General features: G+C 41.0%; 1 protein-coding gene across 8 annotated transcripts in view; it reads left to right on the top strand.

The window, feature by feature from the left end:
• Positions 1-11,979, top strand: part of L3MBTL3 (L3MBTL histone methyl-lysine binding protein 3) — a 127,257-nt gene that overhangs the window by 1,159 nt on the left and 114,119 nt on the right. For 3 of the 8 annotated variants that reach the window (XM_040449235.1, XM_040449232.1, XM_040449227.1), the window contains exons 1-2: positions 13-285; positions 1,840-1,905. The exons of 1 other annotated variant lie outside the window; for it this stretch is intronic. The gene's annotated coding sequence lies outside the window, so the exon portion shown is untranslated. Of the gene's footprint in view, positions 1-12; positions 286-701; positions 987-1,839; positions 1,906-11,979 lie in introns of those variants that run through there. 4 more of the 8 variants (XM_040449233.1, XM_040449229.1, XM_040449228.1 and 1 more) reach the window with 4 other exon arrangements.

Genomic DNA, 11,979 nt, shown 5'->3' with positions numbered 1-11,979 from the left:
GGACGCAACTTTTGTGCTGGTGGTAAAACTTTAATTACCTTTAAAGAAAAAGGCCTTTTGATTACCTCCTCTCTCCACCCCCCCCCCTTTCTGGTCAAAGCATGGCCCACAGTGCGACCGTGAGAGAAAGTTTAAAAGCAGGCGGTTTCCTCCCCGCCTTCTTCGCGGAGGGGTGGGGGTGTCTGTTTGTCCGTCTGCGCTCGGAGAGAGGTGGGGGGTAACGAGCCGCTCTCCGGGGTCGCGAAGACCGTGGCCCTTACCCCACCCTTCCACGGGGAGACGAAGGTAAACGTCGCTTCAGTTTCCCTCCTCCCCGCCTTCCCCCCCCCCCCGCTTCCTTTTCCTCCCCCTCCCCGCCGATTTTTGAGGGGACCCAAAAAACGGAGTCTCTTTCCTTATGCAACTTCCTCGGGCGCTGTGAGCACAGCCCTTCCCCCTCCCTTGCATCCCTTGGCCCGCTCCTTTCCCACCTCGGGTCCACCGCCAGAAAAATGCATTATAAATCATGCAAAGTCCACGGAAACAAAAATAGATTTTTTTTTTAATTGTTCTAAGTTTAAGTTAAGGGAAACTGAGATGAGAAATAAGATTTTGGGCGGGGGGGTGGGGGGTGACGGTGGGGCGAGTGCGTCGAATTTTAATTTTGATTTTCCTGGAGCGTTGTTTGTGATATCTTTCTTGGTTTTGGGAGCCCGAGAGTCTCTGTACTGGCAAGTCGGTCGCGTGGATTTTTGCGCAAGTTTTTAGAAAAACACTGACTCGAGTAGAGCATTTCTCCGGAAAGTTTCAAGTGCAGCAAAATAGCGAACATGCAAAACTGGCCAAGGGGAGACCTCTAGTGGTTAAACGCTTCTTTAAGTTCGGAAGGCCGAGAGCAAAGTTTGGCCTTTGCTTGTAGCTACGTAGTCCGTTCAGACGTGGAAGTAATTAGACGACCTGAGCGAGCAGCCAGATGTGTGTGAATGGATGCCGATCAGAAATACAAGGTTTTAGTATCGGAGAGCAGATAAGTTCTGACGACCCAGACCCGGTGACTCGGATCCCTATTTGTTTATGTGGGAAAAACACTTTGCTGTTATCTGTGATTTGAGATGGGTCTATAAACTGGGTTAGAAACAATTGTTTGGTTTTATATATTTATCCTTGCCTTTACCTTTGATCAACTTTTCATCAGGAGTCACAGCGGGTCGTTTCATTTTGAATATTAATAAAAACGCAAAGTGTTTACAACTCTGAAAAAAATGAAAAAGTCCTTTGGTTGAAATTTGTCTTTTATATAAACTGATCATTTTATTTGCCAGTAAATAGAATTAAAGGCTGGTATTTAGTTTTTTAACCGTGCAGTTTCATATAGTCACAAAATAAATAGTATCTTTTAGTTCTAGGAGTGTAATTTTGTTTCACTAAGATCTTATTTCAGAATACTTTGTATAAGTTGTGATTTAAATATTTACATATATGGGAAAAAACTGCTTACATAATATCTATTCATTTGCCAATGTGTGTTGTGCAAAGTAACTTCAATTTTAAACATAAAGGCACTGAGAGAAATTAAAGTTGAATTAAATGATCCCTGTAACTTTCACCTGTGGGCGGTACAGTGGGGGAAAACTTTAGTTTAGGAATTTAGGATAAGGGTATAATATGAATGATAAAACCCAGTTCATCTCATCCAGAACTATTTTGTTTTTAGTGTACTGAATGGTATTGTGTGCAGTTATGCAATAAGTCAGCGATTCAAAAATTCAACGTATTAATTGTGGATGTGAAGTGTTCTTTTTTTTACGACAGTGCATTGATTTTACTTTTCGTCTCTTTAAATTAATGCTGGACCTTTAGGAGAAGTCTTGGGGGTGGACAGCAATCCCAAAGACCACCAGACAGTTATTTCTTCACTGCCACTAGGTAAGATTTGCTTGTTAAACAAATTGCTTGGTATACTTGGCAGCTGTTAAAAGCTGCAGTTGGGGGTCAGGAAGGAGAACGTGGAACAGGGTTGGCAGGAAGATATCATTTTGCGGGTGCTGCTTTGAATGCATGAAAGTCTTGACATTAAGTGTGATGAGGCTCAAATAAAACATTACGAAAAGTTGAGATTGTCCTGGATAATTTTTGGACAGGCCCTTTTACTAGACTCTTAATTTGCATCTCAATTATACCTGTTTTCTACGGCAAGTAAATAGTTTTATTCTTTGGAATTGAAAAAATGGGAAAACTAGAAGCAAGCACTTGTAATTTAATGTAACTGTTATCACACAGTGACACGGAAGATTCTGGAACTTGTTAAAATTTTGTCGGTGAAATTTACAGTGAGAGCTTTGGGGCATTTAAGTAATTTAACTTCGGTGGCTCAAATCCAACATGGGCCGACTTGTGCCAGATGTCACGTCAAAGGTTTGTAGTGACTTTCCAGCATGTTAGCACAGACGTGTCAACTTTTGGACATACCTCTGCAAAGAATATAGCTGTTGTCTAATAAATAAGATCTCTTTGGTAATTTTGGAGGGTGCTGGTTTGTCTCCAGTCATGCAGGGCCTGTTTTCAGGACAAAGGTTGTCCTCAGGCAAAAGGGTCAGTCCTCGTAAATAAAGCATCAAAGTATGTCCGCGCTACTGTACTGCTTTCTTCTATTTATACTCTTTTTTTTTTTAAATTTTAATTGTAGATAGAGCACGTGCAAGCGGGGGGAGGGGGGCAGAGGGAGAGAAAGAGGGAGAGAGAGAATCTTAAGTAGGATCCATGCTCAGTGCCGAGCCGACGTGGGGCTCTATCTCAAGACCGTGGGACCATGACGTGAGCTGCAACTGAGAGTCAGATGCTCAACCGACTGAGTTACCCGGATGCCCCTGTTTCTACTTTTTGTTTTCTTTCCTCCTTTTAATTTTTTCCTTTCTTTTTTTTTGCTTCTTTTCCTTCTGTTTCTCTATCTTAAGTAATAAAGGAGTCACTGATTCTTGTTTGGCAAAAACAGCACAGAAGCAGTTAGCCTTACTTTTTATGAGTAGGACTAATAACCCTCGTTGGACTACCTTATAACCAGGATAGGCATGATCTAGATGTCAAAACGGAATAATTACTGATGTAAAAATGATCATTAACAGGAATTTATTGTCATTTTCTGCTTGTGGATAGTCTTGAACGGCGTAATTAGCAAAACAAGTAGTTGGGGTCCATGTATATGATGCAGTAGAGACAGCGAGGCAGGAACAACCCCAAGAAGATCATGTAGACAGAAGTAGAGAGCAGGCAGAGTAAAAGGGGATTCCTAGGATGGTGAGTTCAGGCATGCTGAGTGGAAGACAGTGACAGTTTTTCTTCATTTGGGGAGTCATTGTGGCTGTGGATAGAGCGGTAGAGTGGGAATCAGAAGACGAGTTAGCCTCTAAATGTATCACATTGTGTAAGTCACTTTACCTCTTCCAGCCTGGATTTCCCCATCTGGAAAATGGGAGCAGGAGTGCTTGTCTTGCTTTCTTTGTTGAAAGGATAAAATAAAATAAGGGTTTGAGAACTACAAACAGTTATTCAAATGTTTGGTAGTCGTATTACCATTTTACCTTAGTCAGGCTTTGTGAAGGGCAGGAAGGAGGTTGTCAAGGGCAGAACAGAGTGATTTAATTCCTAGCTAAAATTATTAGGTTAGTTGCTGGTGTATATATTATATGGACTTGTCACAGTATTTCCAGGGGATATTTCTTTTCTTTAGGAAAAAGGTAGTTTATCTTTAATAGCGTCGGCTCATTGCAGGAAGGGACCGTGTTTTAATATGGTGCTGAATATAAACTGAAATTTATTTATCCCAACCTAGTCATTTAATAGGTAGGAGTAAGTGAAATAAATCAAATTTAAAATGATGCCTAATTGTGGAAATGGGAGGGTGGTGATAGTAGGAAGGGTTGGTGTGAAGGGAATTCGTGTGCTGTAATTAATATTTTAGTTGCATGAATCTGCTGGGAAATGGAGATGAGAAAATAGGTAACTGGGGTAGGGAGGATTTACATGCTAGAGATGGGAAAATGGGTCCTGCACGTGACTCTGGATTTAGGGAAAGGTCCTCACAGGGCTTCCCTTTACCCCACTTATGTTTTCCAGACCCCTTTGCCACTTTATTCTAATTATAACCAACTATTACCTAGATAGGAAAAAAAAAGTCACAACTACTCTCTGTCATTATTCTAAACTCGCTGATAGTGAACTTGACAAACCCTGACAAGTTTTTGTTGGTTGTAGTTCATCTTTCTTCTCTTGTAGACTCTCCAATCAATGTTCTAAGAATTCAAAAACAATACTGTTGGAGAGAAGAAATAGGTGTCCTGTTGAATTAGTCCTTGAATAATTGAGGATTGATTCTTGAATAATTTCCACTGGTTTGTTTGGTAGTTTATTTCCAAGAAATATATATTTCAACCAAGGTTCTTTGTAGCAGATAGGGTTAGGATGGGAAATTTTTAATAGAATTTGCTTCATGTGGTGTGGGACAAGTGTACCCTTGGAGTCCTAAGGGTGGGTATCCTTAGTGATCCCTTTTGCAGTGTTTCTACTAGTTAACCAATTTTTAGTGAGCTCCTAAAGTGCTGAACACCAAAAGACTAGGTCTTTGCCCATGAGTTCCCTAGATCCTAACCCCAAGGACTGGGCTTAATTCTAAGCTCTGTTAATAAGAGTATAGCAGCTGCACTTGGTACCAGTAGGAAAAAACAAGGGACCCAGCATTCTTGGGAACCAGCGAGTCTGGAAACAAGATCCCTGGGTTTACTGATGCAGGACAGTGCCATATAATTGTATATACATGGCACAATATAGCTCATCCTTTCTTGAGTGAGATCCTTTAAAATGACAAAGCATGGAAGAGACTGTCTGCTCCAGTATGTTTGTATCCTTTTCATGCATATTAGGCCGATCGCCTTTGTTATTTCCTACTGAAATTCAGGGCATCCGTAGAAGATATATTTTGTAAAGGACTTCATTACCCAGTGGGAATATTTTCAGGTTTTTTTTGTTTTTTTTTTTTTTTTTTTTTTTTTTTTTTTTACTAAGGTAAATTATTTCACTGACACTTGAGGATATGAGTAAATAGTGGCAGACTATGAACTAGTTTGTACTGATTGTAGCAATAGCTATGCAACAAGGGGAGGAAAGCAAAACACCAGGAAAGGTACCCTTGCAATGTAACTGAGTCGGAATGATGAAGTCAAATCGAGAAAGACGTTTAAAAACTCCCCATTTACGAGACAGGGTGCTTGGGGGGAAAGAAGAAGGATGTTTCAGAAGAACTTAAGCGAAATTGGTTGATCTTGGCTGAGAGAACTTCTCGCGAGTCTTCGTTTCTTCCTCAGAAGTGGACCTAGAATTGGTGACTTGAACCGTGATTGGAAGAATTACTTGTGTATTATACATAGTAGCAAAATGCTTACTTTATTATTATTTCTGTAAGGGTTCTGTGTCCGTCAACTAATATTTATTGAGCACCTATTTTTTAGAAGTCTCAGGTAGGGAGTGCTTCACATAATCAACACGTAGAACAGAGTTGAATGAACGAATGGGTTAGGGCTCCAAAGAAAGCAGCAGTCCTTGGCCTCAGCGTGTTCATAAATCTGGTTGAGGGGAGAACCCACACACATACAGTGATGAACAAAACAAAGCTGGGGTTGAGTGCTTGGGAAAGGTCGAGGTGAACGTGGTAAGTACTGTGGTAGTACCACTGGGTGTAGTGTCCAACCTGTTGCTAAGGGAAGGACCTGGGAGGGAGGGTGTTGTCTGCAAAACAGTGTCAAGTGTTGGTATGTTAGGTGTAATTGTATGTTGAGTGCCTTCTGAATGTCAAGCATTGAACTGGGCACTTTTTATATTCATTCGTTCATGCATCCATCCATTCATGCATCCAACAAATACTGAGTGCCTTCTGTCTGCCCAGGTACTGTTCTAGGCTCTGAGTACTGTCTAATATTTTCACAAACTTTGAGCATTTGGTATTATTATTTCACTTTTGGAGCAATCTGGTGCTCAGAGATATTTAGTAACTTGTCTAAGTTCATAACATGCAGTTTGAAAGGGGTGGAGCCGTGGAAAATGATACTCGTTTATGATTGTTTTGATAAGGTTTCCAATTTTCAAAAAAGCAATTCTTTGAATAGTTTTAAGAAAACACGTTTCCAGATTAATGTATTTGCTCTTACACATTTGTTTACTAAGATAAGCAATAGCAAACAGGTATCACAATAAATAATGGGGAGAGAACTCTATCTCTTTCCTTTTCCCTTTTTTTTTTCTTTTTTAAACCAAGCATTGAGAAAAAGACCAATTATTGAGTTGTACTGAAAAGAACACCTTGGCCTAGCTCATGGCCTTGAAATGATCACAAACTGTTAAGAAAACATAACTCAGATTAGGTTGAGAATTACTGGGCTTATTTATAAAGAGGTTCACTTGTTCTTTGTAGGAAGAGATGGGATGAGGCAGCAGGGTTAGTTCTGAAAAAAATGTAGATCAATCAGTCAGTAGAATGGGACCTACGTTTTTTAAAGTGAACTTGAAAGATGATGGGATTTACTCAGAAGGCAGGATTGTAGAAGGAAGGAAGAAAATTTAATTGAGGGAGAGATAAATTGGTGGTGAGAAACTTGGGGCAGGGCTGAATGTAGTGTACTGGAATCAAAATTTAAAAAAAAAAAAACAGGAAATATGACTAATAATATATTCAACAACAGTGCTATGGTTACTGTTCTACTCCTTAACCAGAAGAGTATGCTCATGTTTGCCAAATGAAGTGAAGAGTCTCTATTTATTCATTGGCTAGTTCTGTGTTGCAACGGGAGTCAGATAGTATCTCCAGCGTGTGAGTTACGGTCCGTCAGGCAGAGCTTTAGTCTGACTTAGAAGGCTACCCCTGCATGCATTCATGAAGGGGTAATGGACTGCTTCTCCTCTAAGGAAGCTCTATCACCCTTTAAATTTTTTTAAATTTGTTTTTTTTAATGTTTCTTTATTTTTGAGACAGAGAGAGACAGAGCATGAATGGGGGAGGGTCAGAGAGAGAGGGAGACACAGAATCCGAAGCAGGCTCCAGGCTCTGAGCTGTCAGCACAGAGCCCAACGTGGGGCTCGAACTCACAGACCGTGAGATCATGACCTGAGCCGAAGTCAGAAGCTCAACCGACTGAGCCACCCAGGTGCCCCCACCCTTTAAATTTTTTTGAGCATTTACTACATGCCAGGCTGTTTTAAGATTGGACAGTAGCTTTACGTTATGTGTAATTTTGCAGAATTAAACTACTTCGGTAGGAGAACATTTTGAGTAGGATTGTTCAGGCACCAAAATCATTCAATCATTTCCCCCCCATCTGTTACACTGACTGAACCCTGAACTCTGAATTGAAATCCCTAAGAGGTCAGTCTGGTCAGGTGGTTGAGATCCACTTTGTGTTCCTGTTAGCTAGATTTGAGGCCTAGCTGTTCAGTCTGTTGATAAGGAGTTTAGCTACCAATGGTTATCAACATAAACCTGTAGACTTGACTTCTGTGAAAGAAATAAAATCTGGTCACAGCTACTTTATTAGATACAAAAGAGAAATCAAGTGTAAATCTTAATTTTAGCTCTGTGTTCTATAAAAAATACGAAGCAGAGTAAGAAAAAAGAAGGTACTACTTTTAGCGTTTAAAAAATTATGAAATGAAATAAGAGAAAAGAACAAGATACTACTTTTAGTTTTTCTTTTTTGAGTTCATGCATATTTTGCATAACCATGGACATATCTGTGTCAGACAGGTTCTTGTTCTTTTTATGCCCTTTGAGTCCCTTTAATGGGTGTAAAATTTGTATTATGACCCTATTAGTGTAGTGATGTTGATGATATGATAGCACTTGTCAGGATGTTTTTGCCTCAAACTGAGATATCTTCTACTCTGTACATTGAAAATGAACTTACCAATGAAAGCATTTGATGAGAGTGTGTTAAATATGCCATAGGCCTGTTAATGTCAGTTTGTGATTTCGTTTTCTATGTACATTTTTTTTTTCTTGAAAGGCATTTTTCATTTTCTGTTCCTCCTTTAGAGGAAGTAAGTAGGTTAGGCCACAGAATCTCAAATAATTCATCCTTCTTACAGTAACAAGCGGGAAGGCAGGAAGTTGAGATTTTTGTCAAGTTTGCTTTCAGTGACTACCCCTTTGCATAGAATCTTCATGGCAGAAAAGGTAGCAAATCAGATAAACCATGGCTGCATTCATAGGGTCTTTCTCACTAAAACATGACCAGGACATACAGGTTTTGAGAAAATATCAGTAAGAAGGAACCATCCTAATAACCAGTTTCACGTTTGAAGGAAGCATAGATCAGGCATCTAGTATATAAGGATAGATGTGGGCAGAAGACCCAGATGCTCGAGGATTTGTTCTTGATGGTACAGAGATTTCATTTCTCACATTGAAATGATCTAGAGTTTTGCCTGCCTCAAATCTATGAACTTGGGCCCTGGGGGCAAAATTTCACATCTCTCCACAAAGGATCTCAATTCCAGGATGTGTGCAATTCAGAGTTCTTATCAGGCGGGTGAGTAGGGATATCAAAGCTGGTATCTGTCATGCTTGATTTGAAAGGAAAATTTTTCTTTGTAGCAATATGTGTTTGTTGAGAGATGCTTCAAGTGTGAGTTTAGATTTTTCTCTTATCCTTATTGAATAATCCTGTTTAAGAGGTTTGAATTTAACTTCTTTTGATGTGTTCTCCACTGACACTTAAATAAGGAGAGTTTCTTGGAGCAGTAATGTTACGCTTCTGCCAAAGAGATAAATAAATACTTAGCAGCATAGCTGTTAGAATTTCACCGGAGTATATGAGATAGATGGACAAATAAAGATCTTTTTTTCTGATTTCCCCTGTCCCAAATTTCCAACCAACTAGTCTGTTGCATTTTCCCCTTCTCTTTTTATTCATTCATTTGATAAATTTCATTGATACCTACAGTGGATATTCATAAGGCATAAGGAAATGAATAAAGCAAGGTCTCTTTCTTCCAAAGCCTCCTCTCAGTAGATCATCATGATACAGTGTAACAAGGATTGTGATTGGGGTATACATTCTCTCTTCCCAGTCCCACTTCTGGTATGTCACTTACACATACTCCAGTACTTGTACAGAGAGAGACTCCTTCTAGTCTCCTTTTGGTAGGGCCCCCCCCCCCCCCCCGCTGGGATCCCATCTCTAGTTTTCATCTCTCTTTCTCCTCCCAGCCTTTTGCAGGTCCTGGAACCACAGTTGATATGTGAGGAAGCTTTTGTACTTCCTCGGCAAAAATATCCTTAAGGTTGCCAATGGCCTACTCTTGGGTCGTTATTCGGAGATTATGTTCTTCTTACGTTTTTTGGTTGTTAAAATGTTCTTTCCTTTATAAGAGTGTGGCAGAACTAATAGTTACTGACCTTGTGTCGGTTTCCCAGATTCATTTGGAAATTGTACATGTCCATGAAATCCAGAGCCTTGCCATTGTTCTTAACCTCCCATTTTACTTTACCTTCACCTCTGGACTCCTGAGAAATCAAGTAGGGCGTGGTGGTGCAAAGGTCTTGGCCCTTGCAGTTATCATTCCTCTGTGCTGGTATGCTTTAGATATTGGGTGAACTGGTACTTGGAGGGAATATGGACACTGGAGAGCAATTTGTTTTCTTTTCTTCAGAAAACCACAGTTCTGTGTATTGAGTGTCTGCCATGTGCAAAACACTCCCAGCATGCATAATTTAATTTAATTTAACTTTATTTTATTTTATTTTTTTAATGTTTGTCTATTTATTTTGCGAGAGAGAGAGCATGCGCAAGCAGAGAGGAAGAGAGGAAGGGAGAGAGAGAATCCCAAGGGGGTTCCGCACTATCAGCGCAGAGCCCTATGCGGGGCTCAGTATCATAAACCATGAGATCATGACCTGAGCTGAAATCAAGAGCCGGACGGACGCTCAACCAGCTGAACCACCCAGCTGTTCCTACTTAGCGTGCATGATTTGGAAAAAAGTTTTTACATCTCTGTAAAGTAGCTCTTCCCATTCCATTTTATAGATGAAGGGGCCAAAGCCTCAGGAGAGGTGAGGTACCCTACCCAGGAATATGCAGTAATTTGTAAATTGTGAAGCCAGGATTCAAACATGGGTACTCTGGCTCCAGAACCCGTGCTTGCCAGCCTAGATTGGCTTCTGTGTTGACTGAAATACAACATACTGGGCACTGTGGTATAGTCTGAGGGACACTGTCTTAGGAGATAAAAGTTTGTTTCTAGGCTGGGTGACTTCAGTTTTCTGGTCTGGAAAATGTAATCAGTCTTAAGAGGTAGTTGTGAGGGTCAGATTGGTTGGTATTCTTGAGATCCTTTAATTTTTTTTTTTAAACGTTTTATTTATTTTTGAGACAGAGAGAGACACAGCATGAACGGGGGAGGGGCAGAGAGAGAGGGAGACAGAATCGGAAGCAGGCTCCAGGCTCTGAGCCATCAGCCCAGAGCCCGACGCGGGGCTCAAACTCACGGACTGCGAGATCGTGATCTGAGCTGAAGTCGGCTGCTTAACCCACTGAGCCACCCAGGCGCCCCTATTGAGATCCTTTAAAATGACAAAGCATGGAAGAGACCGGCTGCTCCAGTGTGTCTTTGTCCCCTTCGTGCACATTAGGCTGATGGCCTTTGTCCGATTACCCCTTTGTAGCCTTGTGTTTGTGAGTATGTGCATTCTCCCCCTTGCAGGCTGTGTACCTGTCTCATGTCACGAAGGTATCGGCCATCGGAGAGTGAATCAGAAAACTGTAGACAGGCCTTAGGAGTCAGAGGCCGTATCTTTCTCAGAATCACTTTCTCCAGCCTCGACTTCAAGGGCTACAAGTCCTGAGGGCATTCCCCCGTTGTAGATACTATGAATCTCAATACTCGGATGCCGGTTGGGAACTAGGTCAGAAGGTGGCATCTGTAGTGGAATCTAACCTAAAGATGAATACATTTTTATCCTGTAAAACACTACCTCCTTTCATGTCATTTCCTGAATTTATTTTCCATCGCTCAGCATTTTCCCAAAGGTCGGACGCAGGGGGGTGGGAGGGCTCCATGGAATTCGAAGTTCTGTGATAATAGAGTCACAAGGCCAAGTGACTGTGGGACGCTTTGCTGCGCTGCTGCTGAGGTACTCTGTACGTCTCCTGGAGACCCTGAGGGGATCCCACATCTCTTCCAACAAAAAACTTGTTATCACAGGGCAGGAATCAATGGTCTCCTAAAAGTTGCGTTTTGAGGGACAGACTGGGGTACGTTGCCCTAGCCTTTCATCAAGTTTTGTTTCGAAGCCTTAGCCTGGCCTGCAGTGTGTAGTCAGACCAGCCTGGTGGCAGGGAGAGCCTGGCCTTAGGCCCAACCCCCTCTGCTTATGGCGGATCCTTCTCCATCATTTCAGAGGTGTTGTTCTGTTAAGAAAGGTAATAGTCACGGGAAACAAAAGCAAAAATAAATTATTGGGACTACAAATAAAAAGCTTTTACAAAGAAAGGAAACCATTAACAAAACAAAAAGACATCCTACTGAATGGGAGAGGATGTTTGTAGATGATATATCCAATAAGGGATATCCAAAGTATAGAAAGAATTTCTACAACTCAACAACAAAAAAAATCCCAATCTGATTAAAAAACGGGCAGAGGACTTGACTAGACTTTTTTCCAAAGCGGACATGCAGATGGCCATCAGACAAATGAAATATGCTTGACATCACTAATCATTCAGGAAATGCAAATCAAAACCACAATGAGATAGCACCTCTTGCCAGTCAGAATAGCTAGTATAACAAAGACAAGAAGTAGCATGTAGTGTAAAGGGAACCCTCATGCATCGTTGGTGGGAATGCATTTTGATGCCACCACTGTGGAAAATAGTAATGGAACTCCTCAAAAAATTAAAAATATATGTCCAGTAATTCTACCAGGTATTTACCCAAAGAAGACAAAACACTAATTTGAAA

The sequence above is a fragment of the Herpailurus yagouaroundi genome, unplaced genomic scaffold, assembly GCF_014898765.1.
Source record: "Herpailurus yagouaroundi ecotype Mexico unplaced genomic scaffold, PumYag 198, whole genome shotgun sequence".
In the NCBI taxonomy this organism is placed as follows: domain Eukaryota; kingdom Metazoa; phylum Chordata; class Mammalia; order Carnivora; family Felidae; genus Herpailurus; species Herpailurus yagouaroundi.
Note: the sequence above shows the minus strand (reverse complement) of the source record. Positions and strands in the feature narration are given on the sequence as shown.